Source organism: Salmo salar, chromosome ssa08 (assembly GCF_905237065.1).
Source record: "Salmo salar chromosome ssa08, Ssal_v3.1, whole genome shotgun sequence".
Lineage (NCBI taxonomy): Eukaryota > Metazoa > Chordata > Actinopteri > Salmoniformes > Salmonidae > Salmo > Salmo salar.
In genome coordinates, this window is record NC_059449.1 from 26,404,105 (window position 1) to 26,430,009 (window position 25,905).

General features: G+C 41.0%; 10 non-coding genes across 10 annotated transcripts; all 10 read right to left on the reverse strand.

The window, feature by feature from the left end:
• Positions 1–54: 54 nt before the first annotated feature.
• On the reverse strand, positions 55–218 carry LOC123744325 (U1 spliceosomal RNA). Its single transcript, XR_006770903.1, has one exon. It is a non-coding gene; the product is annotated as a U1 spliceosomal RNA (small nuclear RNA).
• A 2,565-nt stretch (positions 219–2,783) lies between these two features.
• Positions 2,784–2,947, reverse strand: LOC123744326 (U1 spliceosomal RNA). Its single transcript, XR_006770904.1, has one exon. It is a non-coding gene; the product is annotated as a U1 spliceosomal RNA (small nuclear RNA).
• A 2,567-nt stretch (positions 2,948–5,514) lies between these two features.
• LOC123744299 (U1 spliceosomal RNA) lies at positions 5,515–5,678 on the reverse strand. The gene has a single exon (XR_006770879.1). It is a non-coding gene; the product is annotated as a U1 spliceosomal RNA (small nuclear RNA).
• Positions 5,679–8,244: 2,566 nt separating this feature from the next.
• Positions 8,245–8,408, reverse strand: LOC123744300 (U1 spliceosomal RNA). The gene has a single exon (XR_006770880.1). It is a non-coding gene; the product is annotated as a U1 spliceosomal RNA (small nuclear RNA).
• Positions 8,409–11,294: 2,886 nt separating this feature from the next.
• LOC123744310 (U1 spliceosomal RNA) lies at positions 11,295–11,457 on the reverse strand. The gene has a single exon (XR_006770890.1). It is a non-coding gene; the product is annotated as a U1 spliceosomal RNA (small nuclear RNA).
• A 2,885-nt stretch (positions 11,458–14,342) lies between these two features.
• LOC123744301 (U1 spliceosomal RNA) lies at positions 14,343–14,506 on the reverse strand. Its single transcript, XR_006770881.1, has one exon. It is a non-coding gene; the product is annotated as a U1 spliceosomal RNA (small nuclear RNA).
• A 2,563-nt stretch (positions 14,507–17,069) lies between these two features.
• Positions 17,070–17,233, reverse strand: LOC123744302 (U1 spliceosomal RNA). Its single transcript, XR_006770882.1, has one exon. It is a non-coding gene; the product is annotated as a U1 spliceosomal RNA (small nuclear RNA).
• Positions 17,234–19,797: 2,564 nt separating this feature from the next.
• On the reverse strand, positions 19,798–19,961 carry LOC123744303 (U1 spliceosomal RNA). Its single transcript, XR_006770883.1, has one exon. It is a non-coding gene; the product is annotated as a U1 spliceosomal RNA (small nuclear RNA).
• Positions 19,962–22,525: 2,564 nt separating this feature from the next.
• Positions 22,526–22,689, reverse strand: LOC123744304 (U1 spliceosomal RNA). The gene has a single exon (XR_006770884.1). It is a non-coding gene; the product is annotated as a U1 spliceosomal RNA (small nuclear RNA).
• A 2,566-nt stretch (positions 22,690–25,255) lies between these two features.
• Positions 25,256–25,419, reverse strand: LOC123744305 (U1 spliceosomal RNA). The gene has a single exon (XR_006770885.1). It is a non-coding gene; the product is annotated as a U1 spliceosomal RNA (small nuclear RNA).
• Between the last annotated feature and the right edge of the window lie 486 nt (positions 25,420–25,905).

The window sequence follows — 25,905 nt, forward strand, 5'->3', positions numbered from 1 at the left end:
TCAAAGAGTTATAACTCAGAATACCAGCTTATACATTATTTTTAACATCAAGATCAGGGGAGAGCGCGAACGCAGTCCCCCACTACCAGAAATTATGCAATCGAGATTTCCACATTTGGGAAATTCGCAGGGGTCAGCACAGCCGGAGTGCAATGGCTGAGCCTCGCCCTGGGTGAACCGCCTTCTTGATCACGGTGTCTCCCTTGCCAGGTAAGTATGAGTTGTACACGTTGGTAGAGGGGCACTCATTCCAGGACAAAGGTGTTTGTCTAACGGTTACCACTTGTACTACTGACAATACCACATCATATCGACCAGGGTCTAATAACGTTTACTAATACAGTTGCGGACAAAGCGGTGGAAAAGCGATGCACTTTGTTTTATTATATTATATCGCTGTCTGACTATTTTTCCCATCATGCAACACGGTAGAAATGCTGAAATCACATTCGTGCTCACACAGCCAACCGAAAGACACCAACTATTTCTGGTGTTTTGTAGCGTTTTGTAGCGTTCCAGACATTGTAGGAATAGTTTCATCACATACGACCCCAGATATAAAGGAGAAACAGTCGCCTACTACTTCATCAACAACAACAAGACACAGTAGTAGCTACTAGGGATAGGGGGCGATATTTTGACTTCCGGATGAAAAGCATGCGCAAAGTAAACTGCCTGCTACTCAGGCCCAGAAGCTAGGATATGCATTGGTAGATATGGATAGAAAACACTCTAAAGTTTCTAAAACTGTTAAAATAACGTCTGTGAGTAAAACAGAACTGAAATGGCAGGCGAAACCCCGAGGACAAACCATCCCCCTCCCCCCCAAAAGAAATCCTCCTAACACTGATTTCAATGGCTGGCACTTTTATAAAAGGGCGAAATCATGCCCGATTGCAGTTCCTAGGGCCTCCACTAGATGTCAACACTCGTTAGAAAGAGTTGCAGGCTGTTTTTTTTTAAAAATGAGCCAGAAATTGCACTTTTACTAGGTGGCTCCCATTTTGGCTGTAGTGTTTCCAAGTGCGTGACTGAGAGTGTTCTTTGGTATTTTTCACCGGTAAAGACAATAATGATTCTGTCTTAAATTGTATTGTTTATTTGCGTATTAGGATACCTAAGGATTGATTATAAACGTTGATTGACTTGTTTGGATAAGTTTATTGGTAACGTTTGGGATTAATTTTGTATGCATTTTGAAGGAAGGAAACCGAGTGGATTATTGATGAAGCGCGCCAGCTAAACTGAGTTTTTATGGATATAAAGAAGGACTTTATCGAACAAAAGGACCATTTGTAATGTAACTGGGACCTTTTGGAGTGCCAACAGAAGATCTTCAAAGGTAAGGCATATATTATATCGCTATTTCTGACTTTCGTGTCGCAACTCCCTGGTTGAAAATGATTTGTTATGCATTTGTGTGCTGGGCGCTGTCCTCAGATAATCGCATGGTTTGCTTTCACCGTAAAGCCTTTTTGAAATCTGACACGGCGGCTGGATTAACAACAAGTTAAGCTTTATTTTGATGTGTTGCACTTGTGATTTCATGAAAGTTTAATATTTATAGTAATTTAATTTGAATTTCGCGCTCTGCAATTTCACCGGATGTTGGCCAGGTGGGACGCTACTGTCCCACCTATCCCAAAGAAACAAATTCTTATTTACAATGAAGGCCTACACCGGCCAAACCTGGACAACGCTGGGCCAATTGAATAGGCTACTGCAACTCATAGTATGTAGTACTTTTCAGACAGGTGATCTATTATAAATTATAAACTGGGTGGTTTGAGCCCTGAATGCAGATTGACAAAAACAAATATTTTTACTGTTCTAATTTAGTTGGTAACCAGTTTCTAATATCAATAATGCCCTTCTGGGGGTTTGTGGTATATGGCCAATGCTAGAGTGACCCCTATCCACAAGAAGGGCAGCAAAACAGACCTGTATCAATTTTGAGTGAGCGGTCTAAGATGCTGGAAAAAGTAATTTATGAACAGATAGAGGAATATACTGGCAAGAATTTCTCTGTTTTGACTGACTTCATCAGGAAATAAGTGGACCAGGAAAATGTCTGTGGAATAGTTGACCAGGGAAATGTCTGTGGCATTGTAATGGTTGACCAGGGAAATGTCTGTGGAATGGTAATGGTTGACCAGGGAAATGTCTGTTGTCATGGTAATGGTTGACCAGGGAAATGTCTGTTGTCATGGTAATGGTTGACCAGGGAAATGGCTGTTGTCGTGGTAACGGTTGACCAGGGAAATGTCTGTTGTCATGGTAATAGCTGACCAGGGAAATATCTGTGGAATGGTAATGGATACAATATACAAAGTTGATGAGCCTTGGTGATATAGACCGATTCCATTTCAGATGATATGGGACTCCCAATCACGACCGTATGTGAGGCAGCCTGTTTATTGTGGTCTTAAATTACAAACGGTCCTATAAATGACTTAATTATCTAGCGAATAAAACACCTCAATCCAGATTAGATCTGAGGGCGCAAAATGATCCATTCACAAGTAGGCCTTTTCCTTGACATAATCAGGACATGACAGGCATAAATAATCACCAGTGCTACAATAACAGATCACACACATTGTGGTTATCAGAAGACAAAATGTATCTCTGAGGCCTTAGTTGGCTTTTAAATATATCCTACATTCTATAACCATTCATCTGATAAGGAAGAAAATGTAAATGATGATAAATCTCTTTGTCAACAGAACTCAAAGAGTTATAACTCAGAATACCAGCTTATACATTATTTTTAACATCAAGATCAGGGGAGAGCGCGAACGCAGTCCCCCACTACCAGAAATTATGCAATCGAGATTTCCACATTTGGGAAATTCGCAGGGGTCAGCACAGCCGGAGTGCAATGGCTGAGCCTCGCCCTGGGTGAACCGCCTTCTTGATCACGGTGTCTCCCTTGCCAGGTAAGTATGAGTTGTACACGTTGGTAGAGGGGCACTCATTCCAGGACAAAGGTGTTTGTCTAACGGTTACCACTTGTACTACTGACAATACCACATCATATCGACCAGGGTCTAATAACGTTTACTAATACAGTTGCGGACAAAGCGGTGGAAAAGCGATGCACTTTGTTTTATTATATTATATCGCTGTCTGACTATTTTTCCCATCATGCAACACGGTAGAAATGCTGAAATCACATTCGTGCTCACACAGCCAACCGAAAGACACCAACTATTTCTGGTGTTTTGTAGCGTTTTGTAGCGTTCCAGACATTGTAGGAATAGTTTCATCACATACGACCCCAGATATAAAGGAGAAACAGTCGCCTACTACTTCATCAACAACAACAAGACACAGTAGTAGCTACTAGGGATAGGGGGTGATATTTTGACTTCCGGATGAAAAGCATGCGCAAAGTAAACTGCCTGCTACTCAGGCCCAGAAGCTAGGATATGCATTGGTAGATATGGATAGAAAACACTCTAAAGTTTCTAAAACTGTTAAAATAACGTCTGTGAGTAAAACAGAACTGAAATGGCAGGCGAAACCCCGAGGACAAACCATCCCCCTCCCCCCCAAAAGAAATCCTCCTACCACTGATTTCAATGGCTGGCACTTTTATAAAAGGGCGAAATCATGCCCGATTGCAGTTCCTAGGGCCTCCACTAGATGTCAACACTCGTTAGAAAGAGTTGCAGGCTGTTTTTTTTTTAAAATGAGCCAGAAATTGCAGTTTTACTAGGTGGCTCCCATTTTGGCTGTAGTGTTTCCAAGTGCGTGACTGAGAGTGTTCTTTGGTATTTTTCACCGGTAAAGACAATAATGATTCTCAGTCTTAAATTGTATTGTTTATTTGCGTATTAGGATACCTAAGGATTGATTATAAACGTTGATTGACTTGTTTGGATAAGTTTATTGGTAACGTTTGGGATTAATTTTGTATGCATTTTGAAGGAAGGAAACCGAGTGGATTATTGATGAAGCGCGCCAGCTAAACTGAGTTTTTATGGATATAAAGAAGGACTTTATCGAACAAAAGGACCATTTGTAATGTAACTGGGACCTTTTGGAGTGCCAACAGAAGATCTTCAAAGGTAAGGCATATATTATATCGCTATTTCTGACTTTCGTGTCGCAACTCCCTGGTTGAAAATGATTTGTTATGCATTTGTGTGCTGGGCGCTGTCCTCAGATAATCGCATGGTTTGCTTTCACCGTAAAGCCTTTTTGAAATCTGACACGGCGGCTGGATTAACAACAAGTTAAGCTTTATTTTGATGTGTTGCACTTGTGATTTCATGAATGTTTAATATTTATAGTAATTTAATTTGAATTTCGCGCTCTGCAATTTCACCGGATGTTGGCCAGGTGGGACGCTACTGTCCCACCTATCCCAAAGAAACAAATTCTTATTTACAATGAAGGCCTACACCGGCCAAACCTGGACAACGCTGGGCCAATTGAATAGGCTACTGCAACTCATAGTATGTAGTACTTTTCAGACAGGTGATCTATTATAAATTATAAACTGGGTGGTTTGAGCCCTGAATGCAGATTGACAAAAACAAATATTTTTACTGTTCTAATTTAGTTGGTAACCAGTTTCTAATATCAATAATGCCCTTCTGGGGGTTTGTGGTATATGGCCAATACTAGAGTGACCCCTATCCACAAGAAGGGCAGCAAAACAGACCTGTATCAATTTTGAGTGAGCGGTCTAAGATGCTGGAAAAAGTAATTTATGAACAGATAGAGGAATATACTGGCAAGAATTTCTCTGTTTTGACTGACTTCATCAGGAAATAAGTGGACCAGGAAAATGTCTGTGGAATAGTTGACCAGGGAAATGTCTGTGGCATTGTAATGGTTGACCAGGGAAATGTCTGTGGAATGGTAATGGTTGACCAGGGAAATGTCTGTTGTCATGGTAATGGTTGACCAGGGAAATGTCTGTTGTCATGGTAATGGTTGACCAGGGAAATGGCTGTTGTCGTGGTAACGGTTGACCAGGGAAATGTCTGTTGTCATGGTAATAGCTGACCAGGGAAATATCTGTGGAATGGTAATGGATACAATATACAAAGTTGATGAGCCTTGGTGATATAGACCGATTCCATTTCAGATGATATGGGACTCCCAATCACGACCGTATGTGAGGCAGCCTGTTTATTGTGGTCTTAAATTACAAACGGTCCTATAAATGACTTAATTATCTAGCGAATAAAACACCTCAATCCAGATTAGATCTGAGGGCGCAAAATGATCCATTCACAAGTAGGCCTTTTCCTTGACATAATCAGGACATGACAGGCATAAATAATCACCAGTGCTACAATAACAGATCACACACATTGTGGTTATCAGAAGACAAAATGTATCTCTGAGGCCTTAGTTGGCTTTTAAATATATCCTACATTCTATAACCATTCATCTGATAAGGAAGAAAATGTAAATGATGATAAATCTCTTTGTCAACAGAACTCAAAGAGTTATAACTCAGAATACCAGCTTATACATTATTTTTAACATCAAGATCAGGGGAGAGCGCGAACGCAGTCCCCCACTACCAGAAATTATGCAATCGAGATTTCCACATTTGGGAAATTCGCAGGGGTCAGCACAGCCGGAGTGCAATGGCTGAGCCTCGCCCTGGGTGAACCGCCTTCTTGATCACGGTGTCTCCCTTGCCAGGTAAGTATGAGTTGTACACGTTGGTAGAGGGGCACTCATTCCAGGACAAAGGTGTTTGTCTAACGGTTACCACTTGTACTACTGACAATACCACATCATATCGACCAGGGTCTAATAACGTTTACTAATACAGTTGCGGACAAAGCGGTGGAAAAGCGATGCACTTTGTTTTATTATATTATATCGCTGTCTGACTATTTTTCCCATCATGCAACACGGTAGAAATGCTGAAATCACATTCGTGCTCACACAGCCAACCGAAAGACACCAACTATTTCTGGTGTTTTGTAGCGTTTTGTAGCTTCCAGACATTGTAGGAATAGTTTCATCACATACGACCCCAGATATAAAGGAGAAACAGTCGCCTACTACTTCATCAACAACAACAAGACACAGTAGTAGCTACTAGGGATAGGGGGCGATATTTTGACTTCCGGATGAAAAGCATGCGCAAAGTAAACTGCCTGCTACTCAGGCCCAGAAGCTAGGATATGCATTGGTAGATATGGATAGAAAACACTCTAAAGTTTCTAAAACTGTTAAAATAACGTCTGTGAGTAAAACAGAACTGAAATGGCAGGCGAAACCCCGAGGACAAACCATCCCCCTCCCCCCAAAAGAAATCCTCCTACCACTGATTTCAATGGCTGGCACTTTTATAAAAGGGCGAAATCATGCCCGATTGCAGTTCCTAGGGCCTCCACTAGATGTCAACACTCGTTAGAAAGAGTTGCAGGCTGTTTTTTTTTTTAAATGAGCCAGAAATTGCAGTTTTACTAGGTGGCTCCCATTTTGGCTGTAGTGTTTCCAAGTGCGTGACTGAGAGTGTTCTTTGGTATTTTTCACCGGTAAAGACAATAATGATTCTCAGTCTTAAATTGTATTGTTTATTTGCGTATTAGGATACCTAAGGATTGATTATAAACGTTGATTGACTTGTTTGGATAAGTTTATTGGTAACGTTTGGGATTCATTTTGTATGCATTTTGAAGGAAGGAAACCGAGTGGATTATTGATGAAGCGCGCCAGCTAAACTGAGTTTTTATGGATATAAAGAAGGACTTTATCGAACAAAAGGACCATTTGTAATGTAACTGGGACCTTTTGGAGTGCCAACAGAAGATCTTCAAAGGTAAGGCATATATTATATCGCTATTTCTGACTTTCGTGTCGCAACTCCCTGGTTGAAAATGATTTGTTATGCATTTGTGTGCTGGGCGCTGTCCTCAGATAATCGCATGGTTTGCTTTCACCGTAAAGCCTTTTTGAAATCTGACACGGCGGCTGGATTAACAACAAGTTAAGCTTTATTTTGATGTGTTGCACTTGTGATTTCATGAAAGTTTAATATTTATAGTAATTTAATTTGAATTTCGCGCTCTGCAATTTCACCGGATGTTGGCCAGGTGGGACGCTACTGTCCCACCTATCCCAAAGAAACAAATTCTTATTTACAATGAAGGCCTACACCGGCCAAACCTGGACAACGCTGGGCCAATTGAATAGGCTACTGCAACTCATAGTATGTAGTACTTTTCAGACAGGTGATCTATTATAAATTATAAACTGGGTGGTTTGAGCCCTGAATGCAGATTGACAAAAACAAATATTTTTACTGTTCTAATTTAGTTGGTAACCAGTTTCTAATATCAATAATGCCCTTCTGGGGGTTTGTGGTATATGGCCAATACTAGAGTGACCCCTATCCACAAGAAGGGCAGCAAAACAGACCTGTATCAATTTTGAGTGAGCGGTCTAAGATGCTGGAAAAAGTAATTTATGAACAGATAGAGGAATATACTGGCAAGAATTTCTCTGTTTTGACTGACTTCATCAGGAAATAAGTGGACCAGGAAAATGTCTGTAGGAATAGTTGACCAGGGAAATGTCTGTGGCATTGTAATGGTTGACCAGGGAAATGTCTGTGGAATGGTAATGGTTGACCAGGGAAATGTCTGTTGTCATGGTAATGGTTGACCAGGGAAATGTCTGTTGTCATGGTAATGGTTGACCAGGGAAATGGCTGTTGTCGTGGTAACGGTTGACCAGGGAAATGTCTGTTGTCATGGTAATAGCTGACCAGGGAAATATCTGTGGAATGGTAATGGATACAATATACAAAGTTGATGAGCCTTGGTGATATAGACCGATTCCATTTCAGATGATATGGGACTCCCAATCACGACCGTATGTGAGGCAGCCTGTTTATTGTGGTCTTAAATTACAAACGGTCCTATAAATGACTTAATTATCTAGCGAATAAAACACCTCAATCCAGATTAGATCTGAGGGCGCAAAATGATCCATTCACAAGTAGGCCTTTTCCTTGACATAATCAGGACATGACAGGCATAAATAATCACCAGTGCTACAATAACAGATCACACACATTGTGGTTATCAGAAGACAAAATGTATCTCTGAGGCCTTAGTTGGCTTTTAAATATATCCTACATTCTATAACCATTCATCTGATAAGGAAGAAAATGTAAATGATGATAAATCTCTTTGTCAACAGAACTCAAAGAGTTATAACTCAGAATACCAGCTTATACATTATTTTTAACATCAAGATCAGGGGAGAGCGCGAACGCAGTCCCCCACTACCAGAAATTATGCAATCGAGATTTCCACATTTGGGAAATTCGCAGGGGTCAGCACAGCCGGAGTGCAATGGCTGAGCCTCGCCCTGGGTGAACCGCCTTCTTGATCACGGTGTCTCCCTTGCCAGGTAAGTATGAGTTGTACACGTTGGTAGAGGGGCACTCATTCCAGGACAAAGGTGTTTGTCTAACGGTTACCACTTGTACTACTGACAATACCACATCATATCGACCAGGGTCTAATAACGTTTACTAATACAGTTGCGGACAAAGCGGTGGAAAAGCGATGCACTTTGTTTTATTATATTATATCGCTGTCTGACTATTTTTCCCATCATGCAACACGGTAGAAATGCTGAAATCACATTCGTGCTCACACAGCCAACCGAAAGACACCAACTATTTCTGGTGTTTTTGTAGCGTTCCAGACATTGTAGGAATAGTTTCATCACATACGACCCCAGATATAAAGGAGAAACAGTCGCCTACTACTTCATCAACAACAACAAGACACAGTAGTAGCTACTAGGGATAGGGGGCGATATTTTGACTTCCGGATGAAAAGCATGCGCAAAGTAAACTGCCTGCTACTCAGGCCCAGAAGCTAGGATATGCATTGGTAGATATGGATAGAAAACACTCTAAAGTTTCTAAAACTGTTAAAATAACGTCTGTGAGTAAAACAGAACTGAAATGGCAGGCGAAACCCCGAGGACAAACCATCCCCCTCCCCCCCAAAAGAAATCCTCCTACCACTGATTTCAATGGCTGGCACTTTTATAAAAGGGCGAAATCGTGCCCGATTGCAGTTCCTAGGGCTTCCACTAGATATCAACAGTCGTTAGAAAGAGTTGCAGGCTGTTTTTTTTTAAATGAGCCAGAAATTGCAGTTTTACTAGGTGGCTCCCATTTTGGCTGTAGTGTTTCCAAGTGCGTGACTGAGAGTGTTCTTTGGTATTTTTCACCGGTAAAGACAATAATGATTCTCAGTCTTAAATTGTATTGTTTATTTGCGTATTAGGATACCTAAGGATTGATTATAAACGTTGATTGACTTGTTTGGATAAGTTTATTGGTAATGTTTGGGATTCATTTTGTATGCATTTTGAAGGAAGGAAACCGAGTGGATTATTGATGAAGCGCGCCAGCTAAACTGAGTTTTTATGGATATAAAGAAGGACTTTATCGAACAAAAGGACCATTTGTAATGTAACTGGGACCTTTTGGAGTGCCAACAGAAGATCTTCAAAGGTAAGGCATATATTATATCGCTATTTCTGACTTTCGTGTCGCAACTCCCTGGTTGAAAATGATTTGTTATGCATTTGTGTGCTGGGCGCTGTCCTCAGATAATCGCATGGTTTGCTTTCACCGTAAAGCCTTTTTGAAATCTGACACGGCGGCTGGATTAACAACAAGTTAAGCTTTATTTTGATGTGTTGCACTTGTGATTTCATGAAAGTTTAATATTTATAGTAATTTAATTTGAATTTCGCGCTCTGCAATTTCACCGGATGTTGGCCAGGTGGGACGCTACTGTCCCACCTATCCCAAAGAAACAAATTCTTATTTACAATGAAGGCCTACACCGGCCAAACCTGGACAACGCTGGGCCAATTGAATAGGCTACTGCAACTCATATATCTTTTCAGACAGGTGATCTATTATAAATTATAAACTGGGTGGTTTGAGCCCTGAATGCAGATTGACAAAAACAAATATTTTTACTGTTCTAATTTAGTTGGTAACCAGTTTCTAATATCAATAATGCCCTTCTGGGGGTTTTGTGGTATATGGCCAATGCTAGAGTGACCCCTATCCACAAGAAGGGCAGCAAAACAGACCTGTATCAATTTTGAGTGAGCGGTCTAAGATGCTGGAAAAAGTAATTTATGAACAGATAGAGGAATATACTGGCAAGAATTTCTCTGTTTTGACTGACTTCATCAGGAAATAAGTGGACCAGGAAAATGTCTGTGGAATAGTTGACCAGGGAAATGTCTGTGGCATTGTAATGGTTGACCAGGGAAATGTCTGTGGAATGGTAATGGTTGACCAGGGAAATGTCTGTTGTCATGGTAATGTTTGACCAGGGAAATGTCTGTTGTCATGGTAATGGTTGACCAGGGAAATGTCTGTGGAATGGTAATGGTTGACCAGGGAAATGTCTGTTGTCATGGTAATGGTTGACCAGGGAAATGTCTGTGGCATTGTAATGGTTGACCAGGGAAATGTCTGTTGTCATGGTAATGGTTGACCAGGGAAATGTCTGTGGAATGGTAATGATTGACCAGGGAAATGTCTGTTGTCATGGTAATAGTTGACCAGGGAAATGTCTGTTGTCATGGTAATGGTTGACCAGGGAAATGTCTGTGGAATGGTAATGGTTGACCAGGGAAATGTCTGTTGTCATGGTAATGGTTGACCAGGGAAATGTCTGTTGTCATGGTAATGGTTGACCAGGGAAATGTCTGTTGTCATGGTAACGGTTGACCAGGGAAATGTCTGTTGTCATGGTAATAGCTGACCAGGGAAATATCTGTGGAATGGTAATGGATACAATATACAAAGTTGATGAGCCTTGGTGATATAGACCGATTCCATTTCAGATGATATGGGACTCCCAATCACGACCGTATGTGAGGCAGCCTGTTTATTGTGGTCTTAAATTACAAACGGTCCTATAAATGACTTAATTATCTAGCGAATAAAACACCTCAATCCAGATTAGATCTGAGGGCGCAAAATGATCCATTCACAAGTAGGCCTTTTCCTTGACATAATCAGGACATGACAGGCATAAATAATCACCAGTGCTACAATAACAGATCACACACATTGTGGTTATCAGAAGACAAAATGTATCTCTGAGGCCTTAGTTGGCTTTTAAATATATCCTACATTCTATAACCATTCATCTGATAAGGAAGAAAATGTAAATGATGATAAATCTCTTTGTCAACAGAACTCAAAGAGTTATAACTCGGAATACCAGCTTATACATTATTTTTAACATCAAGATCAGGGGAGAGCGCAACGCAGTCCCCCACTACCAGAAATTATGCAATCGAGATTTCCACATTTGGGAAATTCGCAGGGGTCAGCACAGCCGGAGTGCAATGGCTGAGCCTCGCCCTGGGTGAACCGCCTTCTTGATCACGGTGTCTCCCTTGCCAGGTAAGTATGAGTTGTACACGTTGGTAGAGGGGCACTCATTCCAGGACAAAGGTGTTTGTCTAACGGTTACCACTTGTACTACTGACAATACCACATCATATCGACCAGGGTCTAATAACGTTTACTAATACAGTTGCGGACAAAGCGGTGGAAAAGCGATGCACTTTGTTTTATTATATTATATCGCTGTCTGACTATTTTTCCCATCATGCAACACGGTAGAAATGCTGAAATCACATTCGTGCTCACACAGCCAACCGAAAGACACCAACTATTTCTGGTGTTTTGTAGCGTTCCCAGACATTGTAGGAATAGTTTCATCACATACGACCCCAGATATAAAGGAGAAACAGTCGCCTACTACTTCATCAACAACAACAAGACACAGTAGTAGCTACTAGGGATAGGGGGGCGATATTTTGACTTCCGGATGAAAAGCATGCGCAAAGTAAACTGCCTGCTACTCAGGCCCAGAAGCTAGGATATGCATTGGTAGATATGGATAGAAAACACTCTAAAGTTTCTAAAACTGTTAAAATAACGTCTGTGAGTAAAACAGAACTGAAATGGCAGGCGAAACCCCGAGGACAAACCATCCCCCTCCCCCCAAAAGAAATCCTCCTACCACTGATTTCAATGGCTGGCACTTTTATAAAAGGGCGAAATCGTGCCCGATTGCAGTTCCTAGGGCTTCCACTAGATGTCAACACTCGTTAGAAAGAGTTGCAGGCTGTTTTTTTTTTAAATGAGCCAGAAATTGCAGTTTTACTAGGTGGCTCCCATTTTGGCTGTAGTGTTTCCAAGTGCGTGACTGAGAGTGTTCTTTGGTATTTTTCACCGGTAAAGACAATAATGATTCTCAGTCTTAAATTGTATTGTTTATTTGCGTATTAGGATACCTAAGGATTGATTATAAACGTTGATTGACTTGTTTGGATAAGTTTATTGGTAACGTTTGGGATTCATTTTGTATGCATTTTGAAGGAAGGAAACCGAGTGGATTATTGATGAAGCGCGCCAGCTAAACTGAGTTTTTATGGATATAAAGAAGGACTTTATCGAACAAAAGGACCATTTGTAATGTAACTGGGACCTTTTGGAGTGCCAACAGAAGATCTTCAAAGGTAAGGCATATATTATATCGCTATTTCTGACTTTCGTGTCGCAACTCCCTGGTTGAAAATGATTTGTTATGCATTTGTGTGCTGGGCGCTGTCCTCAGATAATCGCATGGTTTGCTTTCACCGTAAAGCCTTTTTGAAATCTGACACGGCGGCTGGATTAACAACAAGTTAAGCTTTATTTTGATGTGTTGCACTTGTGATTTCATGAAAGTTTAATATTTATAGTAATTTAATTTGAATTTCGCGCTCTGCAATTTCACCGGATGTTGGCCAGGTGGGACGCTACTGTCCCACCTATCCCAAAGAAACAAATTCTTATTTACAATGAAGGCCTACACCGGCCAAACCTGGACAACGCTGGGCCAATTGAATAGGCTACTGCAACTCATATCTTTTCAGACAGGTGATCTATTATAAATTATAAACTGGGTGGTTTGAGCCCTGAATGCAGATTGACAAAAACAAATATTTTTACTGTTCTAATTTAGTTGGTAACCAGTTTCTAATATCAATAATGCCCTTCTGGGGGTTTGTGGTATATGGCCAATGCTAGAGTGACCCCTATCCACAAGAAGGGCAGCAAAACAGACCTGTATCAATTTTGAGTGAGCGGTCTAAGATGCTGGAAAAAGTAATTTATGAACAGATAGAGGAATATACTGGCAAGAATTTCTCTGTTTTGACTGACTTCATCAGGAAATAAGTGGACCAGGAAAATGTCTGTGGAATAGTTGACCAGGGAAATGTCTGTGGCATTGTAATGGTTGACCAGGGAAATGTCTGTGGAATGGTAATGGTTGACCAGGGAAATGTCTGTTGTCATGGTAATGGTTGACCAGGGAAATGTCTGTTGTCATGGTAATGGTTGACCAGGGAAATGTCTGTGGAATGGTAATGGTTGACCAGGGAAATGTCTGTTGTCATGGTAATGGCTGACCAGGGAAATGTCTGTGGCATTGTAATGGTTGACCAGGGAAATGTCTGTTGTCATGGTAATGGATGACCAGGGAAATGTCTGTGGAATGGTAATGATTGACCAGGGAAATGTCTGTTGTCATGGTAACAGTTGACCAGGGAAATGTCTGTTGTCATGGTAATGGTTGACCAGGGAAATGTCTGTGGCATGGTAATGGTTGACCAGGGAAATGTCTGTTGTCATGGTAATGGTTGACCAGGGAAATGTCTGTTGTCATGGTAATGGTTGACCAGGGAAATGTCTGTTGTCATGGTAACGGTTGACCAGGGAAATGTCTGTTGTCATGGTAATAGCTGACCAGGGAAATATCTGTGGAATGGTAATGGATACAATATACAAAGTTGATGAGCCTTGGTGATATAGACCGATTCCATTTCAGATGATATGGGACTCCCAATCACGACCGTATGTGAGGCAGCCTGTTTATTGTGGTCTTAAATTACAAACGGTCCTATAAATGACTTAATTATCTAGCGAATAAAACACCTCAATCCAGATTAGATCTGAGGGCGCAAAATGATCCATTCACAAGTAGGCCTTTTCCTTGACATAATCAGGACATGACAGGCATAAATAATCACCAGTGCTACAATAACAGATCACACACATTGTGGTTATCAGAAGACAAAATGTATCTCTGAGGCCTTAGTTGGCTTTTAAATATATCCTACATTCTATAACCATTCATCTGATAAGGAAGAAAATGTAAATGATGATAAATCTCTTTGTCAACAGAACTCAAAGAGTTATAACTCAGAATACCAGCTTATACATTATTTTTTAACATCAAGATCAGGGGAGAGCGCGAACGCAGTCCCCCACTACCAGAAATTATGCAATCGAGATTTCCACATTTGGGAAATTCGCAGGGGTCAGCACAGCCGGAGTGCAATGGCTGAGCCTCGCCCTGGGTGAACCGCCTTCTTGATCACGGTGTCTCCCTTGCCAGGTAAGTATGAGTTGTACACGTTGGTAGAGGGGCACTCATTCCAGGACAAAGGTGTTTGTCTAACGGTTACCACTTGTACTACTGACAATACCACATCATATCGACCAGGGTCTAATAACGTTTACTAATACAGTTGCGGACAAAGCGGTGGAAAAGCGATGCACTTTGTTTTATTATATTATATCGCTGTCTGACTATTTTTCCCATCATGCAACACGGTAGAAATGCTGAAATCACATTCGTGCTCACACAGCCAACCGAAAGACACCAACTATTTCTGGTGTTTTGTAGCGTTTTGTAGCGTTCCAGACATTGTAGGAATAGTTTCATCACATACGACCCCAGATATAAAGGAGAAACAGTCGCCTACTACTTCATCAACAACAACAAGACACAGTAGTAGCTACTAGGGATAGGGGGCGATATTTTGACTTCCGGATGAAAAGCATGCGCAAAGTAAACTGCCTGCTACTCAGGCCCAGAAGCTAGGATATGCATTGGTAGATATGGATAGAAAACACTCTAAAGTTTCTAAAACTGTTAAAATAACGTCTGTGAGTAAAACAGAACTGAAATGGCAGGCGAAACCCCGAGGACAAACCATCCCCCTCCCCCCCAAAAGAAATCCTCCTACCACTGATTTCAATGGCTGGCACTTTTATAAAAGGGCGAAATCATGCCCGATTGCAGTTCCTAGGGCCTCCACTAGATGTCAACACTCGTTAGAAAGAGTTGCAGGCTGTTTTTTTTTTAAATGAGCCAGAAATTGCAGTTTTACTAGGTGGCTCCCATTTTGGCTGTAGTGTTTCCAAGTGCGTGACTGAGAGTGTTCTTTGGTATTTTTCACCGGTAAAGACAATAATGATTCTCAGTCTTAAATTGTATTGTTTATTTGCGTATTAGGATACCTAAGGATTGATTATAAACGTTGATTGACTTGTTTGGATAAGTTTATTGGTAACGTTTGGGATTAATTTTGTATGCATTTTGAAGGAAGGAAACCGAGTGGATTATTGATGAAGCGCGCCAGCTAAACTGAGTTTTTATGGATATAAAGAAGGACTTTATCGAACAAAAGGACCATTTGTAATGTAACTGGGACCTTTTGGAGTGCCAACAGAAGATCTTCAAAGGTAAGGCATATATTATATCGCTATTTCTGACTTTCGTGTCGCAACTCCCTGGTTGAAAATGATTTGTTATGCATTTGTGTGCTGGGCGCTGTCCTCAGATAATCGCATGGTTTGCTTTCACCGTAAAGCCTTTTTGAAATCTGACACGGCGGCTGGATTAACAACAAGTTAAGCTTTATTTTGATGTGTTGCACTTGTGATTTCATGAAAGTTTAATATTTATAGTAATTTAATTTGAATTTCGCGCTCTGCAATTTCACCGGATGTTGGCCAGGTGGGACGCTACTGTCCCACCTATCCCAAAGAAACAAATTCTTATTTACAATGAAGGCCTACACCGGCCAAACCTGGACAACGCTGGGCCAATTGAATAGGCTACTGCAACTCATAGTTTATACTTTTCAGACAGGTGATCTATTATAAATTATAAACTGGGTGGTTTGAGCCCTGAATGCAGATTGACAAAAACAAATATTTTTACTGTTCTAATTTAGTTGGTAACCAGTTTCTAATATCAATAATGCCCTTCTGGGGGTTTGTGGTATATGGCCAATGCTAGAGTGACCCCTATCCACAAGAAGGGCAGCAAAACAGACCTGTATCAATTTTGAGTGAGCGGTCTAAGATGCTGGAAAAAGTAATTTATGAACAGATAGAGGAATATACTGGCAAGAATTTCTCTGTTTTGACTGACTTCATCAGGAAATAAGTGGACCAGGAAAATGTCTGTGGAATAGTTGACCAGGGAAATGTCTGTGGCATTGTAATGGTTGACCAGGGAAATGTCTGTGGAATGGTAATGGTTGACCAGGGAAATGTCTGTTGTCATGGTAATGGTTGACCAGGGAAATGTCTGTTGTCATGGTAATGGTTGACCAGGGAAATGGCTGTTGTCGTGGTAACGGTTGACCAGGGAAATGTCTGTTGTCATGGTAATAGCTGACCAGGGAAATATCTGTGGAATGGTAATGGATACAATATACAAAGTTGATGAGCCTTGGTGATATAGACCGATTCCATTTCAGATGATATGGGACTCCCAATCACGACCGTATGTGAGGCAGCCTGTTTATTGTGGTCTTAAATTACAAACGGTCCTATAAATGACTTAATTATCTAGCGAATAAAACACCTCAATCCAGATTAGATCTGAGGGCGCAAAATGATCCATTCACAAGTAGGCCTTTTCCTTGACATAATCAGGACATGACAGGCATAAATAATCACCAGTGCTACAATAACAGATCACACACATTGTGGTTATCAGAAGACAAAATGTATCTCTGAGGCCTTAGTTGGCTTTTAAATATATCCTACATTCTATAACCATTCATCTGATAAGGAAGAAAATGTAAATGATGATAAATCTCTTTGTCAACAGAACTCAAAGAGTTATAACTCAGAATACCAGCTTATACATTATTTTTAACATCAAGATCAGGGGAGAGCGCGAACGCAGTCCCCCACTACCAGAAATTATGCAATCGAGATTTCCACATTTGGGAAATTCGCAGGGGTCAGCACAGCCGGAGTGCAATGGCTGAGCCTCGCCCTGGGTGAACCGCCTTCTTGATCACGGTGTCTCCCTTGCCAGGTAAGTATGAGTTGTACACGTTGGTAGAGGGGCACTCATTCCAGGACAAAGGTGTTTGTCTAACGGTTACCACTTGTACTACTGACAATACCACATCATATCGACCAGGGTCTAATAACGTTTACTAATACAGTTGCGGACAAAGCGGTGGAAAAGCGATGCACTTTGTTTTATTATATTATATCGCTGTCTGACTATTTTTCCCATCATGCAACACGGTAGAAATGCTGAAATCACATTCGTGCTCACACAGCCAACCGAAAGACACCAACTATTTCTGGTGTTTTGTAGCGTTTTGTAGCGTTCCAGACATTGTAGGAATAGTTTCATCACATACGACCCCAGATATAAAGGAGAAACAGTCGCCTACTACTTCATCAACAACAACAAGACACAGTAGTAGCTACTAGGGATAGGGGGCGATATTTTGACTTCCGGATGAAAAGCATGCGCAAAGTAAACTGCCTGCTACTCAGGCCCAGAAGCTAGGATATGCATTGGTAGATATGGATAGAAAACACTCTAAAGTTTCTAAAACTGTTAAAATAACGTCTGTGAGTAAAACAGAACTGAAATGGCAGGCGAAACCCCGAGGACAAACCATCCCCCTCCCCCAAAAAGAAATCCTCCTACCACTGATTTCAATGGCTGGCACTTTTATAAAAGGGCGAAATCATGCCCGATTGCAGTTCCTAGGGCCTCCACTAGATGTCAACACTCGTTAGAAAGAGTTGCAGGCTGTTTTTTTTTAAATGAGCCAGAAATTGCAGTTTTACTAGGTGGCTCCCATTTTGGCTGTAGTGTTTCCAAGTGCGTGACTGAGAGTGTTCTTTGGTATTTTTTCACCGGTAAAGACAATAATGATTCTCAGTCTTAAATTGTATTGTTTATTTGCGTATTAGGATACCTAAGGATTGATTATAAACGTTGATTGACTTGTTTGGATAAGTTTATTGGTAACGTTTGGGATTCATTTTGTATGCATTTTGAAGGAAGGAAACCGAGTGGATTATTGATGAAGCGCGCCAGCTAAACTGAGTTTTTATGGATATAAAGAAGGACTTTATCGAACAAAAGGACCATTTGTAATGTAACTGGGACCTTTTGGAGTGCCAACAGAAGATCTTCAAAGGTAAGGCATATATTATATCGCTATTTCTGACTTTCGTGTCGCAACTCCCTGGTTGAAAATGATTTGTTATGCATTTGTGTGCTGGGCGCTGTCCTCAGATAATCGCATGGTTTGCTTTCACCGTAAAGCCTTTTTGAAATCTGACACGGCGGCTGGATTAACAACAAGTTAAGCTTTATTTTGATGTGTTGCACTTGTGATTTCATGAAAGTTTAATATTTATAGTAATTTAATTTGAATTTCGCGCTCTGCAATTTCACCGGATGTTGGCCAGGTGGGACGCTACTGTCCCACCTATCCCAAAGAAACAAATTCTTATTTACAATGAAGGCCTACACCGGCCAAACCTGGACAACGCTGGGCCAATTGAATAGGCTACTGCAACTCATAGTATGTTACTTTTCAGACAGGTGATCTATTATAAATTATAAACTGGGTGGTTTGAGCCCTGAATGCAGATTGACAAAAACAAATATTTTTACTGTTCTAATTTAGTTGGTAACCAGTTTCTAATATCAATAATGCCCTTCTGGGGGTTTTGTGGTATATGGCCAATGCTAGAGTGACCCCTATCCACAAGAAGGGCAGCAAAACAGACCTGTATCAATTTTGAGTGAGCGGTCTAAGATGCTGGAAAAAGTAATTTATGAACAGATAGAGGAATATACTGGCAAGAATTTCTCTGTTTTGACTGACTTCATCAGGAAATAAGTGGACCAGGAAAATGTCTGTGGAATAGTTGACCAGGGAAATGTCTGTGGCATTGTAATGGTTGACCAGGGAAATGTCTGTGGAATGGTAATGGTTGACCAGGGAAATGTCTGTTGTCATGGTAATGGTTGACCAGGGAAATGTCTGTTGTCATGGTAATGGTTGACCAGGGAAATGTCTGTTGTCGTGGTAACGGTTGACCAGGGAAATGTCTGTTGTCATGGTAATAGCTGACCAGGGAAATATCTGTGGAATGGTAATGGATACAATATACAAAGTTGATGAGCCTTGGTGATATAGACCGATTCCATTTCAGATGATATGGGACTCCCAATCACGACCGTATGTGAGGCAGCCTGTTTATTGTGGTCTTAAATTACAAACGGTCCTATAAATGACTTAATTATCTAGCGAATAAAACACCTCAATCCAGATTAGATCTGAGGGCGCAAAATGATCCATTCACAAGTAGGCCTTTTCCTTGACATAATCAGGACATGACAGGCATAAATAATCACCAGTGCTACAATAACAGATCACACACATTGTGGTTATCAGAAGACAAAATGTATCTCTGAGGCCTTAGTTGGCTTTTAAATATATCCTACATTCTATAACCATTCATCTGATAAGGAAGAAAATGTAAATGATGATAAATCTCTTTGTCAACAGAACTCAAAGAGTTATAACTCAGAATACCAGCTTATACATTATTTTTAACATCAAGATCAGGGGAGAGCGCGAACGCAGTCCCCCACTACCAGAAATTATGCAATCGAGATTTCCACATTTGGGAAATTCGCAGGGGTCAGCACAGCCGGAGTGCAATGGCTGAGCCTCGCCCTGGGTGAACCGCCTTCTTGATCACGGTGTCTCCCTTGCCAGGTAAGTATGAGTTGTACACGTTGGTAGAGGGGCACTCATTCCAGGACAAAGGTGTTTGTCTAACGGTTACCACTTGTACTACTGACAATACCACATCATATCGACCAGGGTCTAATAACGTTTACTAATACAGTTGCGGACAAAGCGGTGGAAAAGCGATGCACTTTGTTTTATTATATTATATCGCTGTCTGACTATTTTTCCCATCATGCAACACGGTAGAAATGCTGAAATCACATTCGTGCTCACACAGCCAACCGAAAGACACCAACTATTTCTGGTGTTTTGTAGCGTTTTGTAGCGTTCCAGACATTGTAGGAATAGTTTCATCACATACGACCCCAGATATAAAGGAGAAACAGTCGCCTACTACTTCATCAACAACAACAAGACACAGTAGTAGCTACTAGGGATAGGGGGCGATATTTTGACTTCCGGATGAAAAGCATGCGCAAAGTAAACTGCCTGCTACTCAGGCCCAGAAGCTAGGATATGCATTGGTAGATATGGATAGAAAACACTCTAAAGTTTCTAAAACTGTTAAAATAACGTCTGTGAGTAAAACAGAACTGAAATGGCAGGCGAAACCCCGAGGACAAACCATCCCCCTCCCCCCAAAAGAAATCCTCCTAACACTGATTTCAATGGCTGGCACTTTTATAAAAGGGCGAAATCATGCCCGATTGCAGTTCCTAGGGCCTCCACTAGATGTCAACACTCGTTAGAAAGAGTTGCAGGCTGTTTTTTTTTAAAATGAGCCAGAAATTGCAGTTTTACTAGGTGGCTCCCATTTTGGCTGTAGTGTTTCCAAGTGCGTGACTGAGAGTGTTCTTTGGTATTTTTCACCGGTAAAGACAATAATGATTCTCAGTCTTAAATTGTATTGTTTATTTGCGTATTAGGATACCTAAGGATTGATTATAAACGTTGATTGACTTGTTTGGATAAGTTTATTGGTAACGTTTGGGATTAATTTTGTATGCATTTTGAAGGAAGGAAACCGAGTGGATTATTGATGAAGCGCGCCAGCTAAACTGAGTTTTTATGGATATAAAGAAGGACTTTATCGAACAAAAGGACCATTTGTAATGTAACTGGGACCTTTTGGAGTGCCAACAGAAGATCTTCAAAGGTAAGGCATATATTATATCGCTATTTCTGACTTTCGTGTCGCAACTCCCTGGTTGAAAATGATTTGTTATGCATTTGTGTGCTGGGCGCTGTCCTCAGATAATCGCATGGTTTGCTTTCACCGTAAAGCCTTTTTGAAATCTGACACGGCGGCTGGATTAACAACAAGTTAAGCTTTATTTTGATGTGTTGCACTTGTGATTTCATGAAAGTTTAATATTTATAGTAATTTAATTTGAATTTCGCGCTCTGCAATTTCACCGGATGTTGGCCAGGTGGGACGCTACTGTCCCACCTATCCCAAAGAAACAAATTCTTATTTACAATGAAGGCCTACACCGGCCAAACCTGGACAACGCTGGGCCAATTGAATAGGCTACTGCAACTCATAGTATTAGTACTTTTCAGACAGGTGATCTATTATAAATTATAAACTGGGTGGTTTGAGCCCTGAATGCAGATTGACAAAAACAAATATTTTTACTGTTCTAATTTAGTTGGTAACCAGTTTCTAATATCAATAATGCCCTTCTGGGGGTTTGTGGTATATGGCCAATGCTAGAGTGACCCCTATCCACAAGAAGGGCAGCAAAACAGACCTGTATCAATTTTGAGTGAGCGGTCTAAGATGCTGGAAAAAGTAATTTATGAACAGATAGAGGAATATACTGGCAAGAATTTCTCTGTTTTGACTGACTTCATCAGGAAATAAGTGGACCAGGAAAATGTCTGTGGAATAGTTGACCAGGGAAATGTCTGTGGCATTGTAATGGTTGACCAGGGAAATGTCTGTGGAATGGTAATGGTTGACCAGGGAAATGTCTGTTGTCATGGTAATGGTTGACCAGGGAAATGTCTGTTGTCATGGTAATGGTTGACCAGGGAAATGGCTGTTGTCGTGGTAACGGTTGACCAGGGAAATGTCTGTTGTCATGGTAATAGCTGACCAGGGAAATATCTGTGGAATGGTAATGGATACAATATACAAAGTTGATGAGCCTTGGTGATATAGACCGATTCCATTTCAGATGATATGGGACTCCCAATCACGACCGTATGTGAGGCAGCCTGTTTATTGTGGTCTTAAATTACAAACGGTCCTATAAATGACTTAATTATCTAGCGAATAAAACACCTCAATCCAGATTAGATCTGAGGGCGCAAAATGATCCATTCACAAGTAGGCCTTTTCCTTGACATAATCAGGACATGACAGGCATAAATAATCACCAGTGCTACAATAACAGATCACACACATTGTGGTTATCAGAAGACAAAATGTATCTCTGAGGCCTTAGTTGGCTTTTAAATATATCCTACATTCTATAACCATTCATCTGATAAGGAAGAAAATGTAAATGATGATAAATCTCTTTGTCAACAGAACTCAAAGAGTTATAACTCAGAATACCAGCTTATACATTATTTTTAACATCAAGATCAGGGGAGAGCGCGAACGCAGTCCCCCACTACCAGAAATTATGCAATCGAGATTTCCACATTTGGGAAATTCGCAGGGGTCAGCACAGCCGGAGTGCAATGGCTGAGCCTCGCCCTGGGTGAACCGCCTTCTTGATCACGGTGTCTCCCTTGCCAGGTAAGTATGAGTTGTACACGTTGGTAGAGGGGCACTCATTCCAGGACAAAGGTGTTTGTCTAACGGTTACCACTTGTACTACTGACAATACCACATCATATCGACCAGGGTCTAATAACGTTTACTAATACAGTTGCGGACAAAGCGGTGGAAAAGCGATGCACTTTGTTTTATTATATTATATCGCTGTCTGACTATTTTTCCCATCATGCAACACGGTAGAAATGCTGAAATCACATTCGTGCTCACACAGCCAACCGAAAGACACCAACTATTTCTGGTGTTTTGTAGCGTTTTGTAGCGTTCCAGACATTGTAGGAATAGTTTCATCACATACGACCCCAGATATAAAGGAGAAACAGTCGCCTACTACTTCATCAACAACAACAAGACACAGTAGTAGCTACTAGGGATAGGGGGCGATATTTTGACTTCCGGATGAAAAGCATGCGCAAAGTAAACTGCCTGCTACTCAGGCCCAGAAGCTAGGATATGCATTGGTAGATATGGATAGAAAACACTCTAAAGTTTCTAAAACTGTTAAAATAACGTCTGTGAGTAAAACAGAACTGAAATGGCAGGCGAAACCCCGAGGACAAACCATCCCCCTCCCCCCAAAAGAAATCCTCCTACCACTGATTTCAATGGCTGGCACTTTTATAAAAGGGCGAAATCATGCCCGATTGCAGTTCCTAGGGCCTCCACTAGATGTCAACACTCGTTAGAAAGAGTTGCAGGCTGTTTTTTTTTTAAATGAGCCAGAAATTGCAGTTTTACTAGGTGGCTCCCATTTTGGCTGTAGTGTTTCCAAGTGCGTGACTGAGAGTGTTCTTTGGTATTTTTCACCGGTAAAGACAATAATGATTCTCAGTCTTAAATTGTATTGTTTATTTGCGTATTAGGATACCTAAGGATTGATTATAAACGTTGATTGACTTGTTTGGATAAGTTTATTGGTAACGTTTGGGATTAATTTTGTATGCATTTTGAAGGAAGGAAACCGAGTGGATTATTGATGAAGCGCGCCAGCTAAACTGAGTTTTTATGGATATAAAGAAGGACTTTATCGAACAAAAGGACCATTTGTAATGTAACTGGGACCTTTTGGAGTGCCAACAGAAGATCTTCAAAGGTAAGGCATATATTATATCGCTATTTCTGACTTTCGTGTCGCAACTCCCTGGTTGAAAATGATTTGTTATGCATTTGTGTGCTGGGCGCTGTCCTCAGATAATCGCATGGTTTGCTTTCACCGTAAAGCCTTTTTGAAATCTGACACGGCGGCTGGATTAACAACAAGTTAAGCTTTATTTTGATGTGTTGCACTTGTGATTTCATGAATGTTTAATATTTATAGTAATTTAATTTGAATTTCGCGCTCTGCAATTTCACCGGATGTTGGCCAGGTGGGACGCTACTGTCCCACCTATCCCAAAGAAACAAATTCTTATTTACAATGAAGGCCTACACCGGCCAAACCTGGACAACGCTGGGCCAATTGAATAGGCTACTGCAACTCATAGTATGTAGTACTTTTCAGACAGGTGATCTATTATAAATTATAAACTGGGTGGTTTGAGCCCTGAATGCAGATTGACAAAAACAAATATTTTTACTGTTCTAATTTAGTTGGTAACCAGTTTCTAATATCAATAATGCCCTTCTGGGGGTTTGTGGTATATGGCCAATGCTAGAGTGACCCCTATCCACAAGAAGGGCAGCAAAACAGACCTGTATCAATTTTGAGTGAGCGGTCTAAGATGCTGGAAAAAGTAATTTATGAACAGATAGAGGAATATACTGGCAAGAATTTCTCTGTTTTGACTGACTTCATCAGGAAATAAGTGGACCAGGAAAATGTCTGTAGGAATAGTTGACCAGGGAAATGTCTGTGGCATTGTAATGGTTGACCAGGGAAATGTCTGTGGAATGGTAATGGTTGACCAGGGAAATGTCTGTTGTCATGGTAATGGTTGACCAGGGAAATGTCTGTTGTCATGGTAATGGTTGACCAGGGAAATGGCTGTTGTCGTGGTAACGGTTGACCAGGGAAATGTCTGTTGTCATGGTAATAGCTGACCAGGGAAATATCTGTGGAATGGTAATGGATACAATATACAAAGTTGATGAGCCTTGGTGATATAGACCGATTCCATTTCAGATGATATGGGACTCCCAATCACGACCGTATGTGAGGCAGCCTGTTTATTGTGGTCTTAAATTACAAACGGTCCTATAAATGACTTAATTATCTAGCGAATAAAACACCTCAATCCAGATTAGATCTGAGGGCGCAAAATGATCCATTCACAAGTCGGCCTTTTCCTTGACATAATCAGGACATGACAGGCATAAATAATCACCAGTGCTACAATAACAGATCACACACATTGTGGTTATCAGAAGACAAAATGTATCTCTGAGGCCTTAGTTGGCTTTTAAATATATCCTACATTCTATAACCATTCATCTGATAAGGAAGAAAATGTAAATGATGATACATCTCTTTGTCAACAGAACTCAAAGAGTTATAACTCAGAATACCAGCTCATACATTATTTTTAACATCAAGATCAGGGGAGAGCGCGAACGCAGTCCCCCACTACCAGAAATTATGCAATCGAGATTTCCACATTTGGGAAATTCGCAGGGGTCAGCACAGCCGGAGTGCAATGGCTGAGCCTCGCCCTGGGTGAACCGCCTTCTTGATCACGGTGTCTCCCTTGCCAGGTAAGTATGAGTTGTACACGTTGGTAGAGGGGCACTCATTCCAGGACAAAGGTGTTTGTCTAACGGTTACCACTTGTACTACTGACAATACCACATCATATCGACCAGGGTCTAATAACGTTTACTAATACAGTTGCGGACAAAGCGGTGGAAAAGCGATGCACTTTGTTTTATTATATTATATCGCTGTCTGACTATTTTTCCCATCATGCAACACGGTAGAAATGCTGAAATCACATTCGTGCTCACACAGCCAACCGAAAGACACCAACTATTTCTGGTGTTTTGTAGCGTTTTAGCCCAGACATTGTAGGAATAGTTTCATCACATACGACCCCAGATATAAAGGAGAAACAGTCGCCTACTACTTCATCAACAACAACAAGACACAGTAGTAGCTACTAGGGATAGGGGGCGATATTTTGACTTCCGGATGAAAAGCATGCGCAAAGTAAACTGCCTGCTACTCAGGCCCAGAAGCTAGGATATGCATT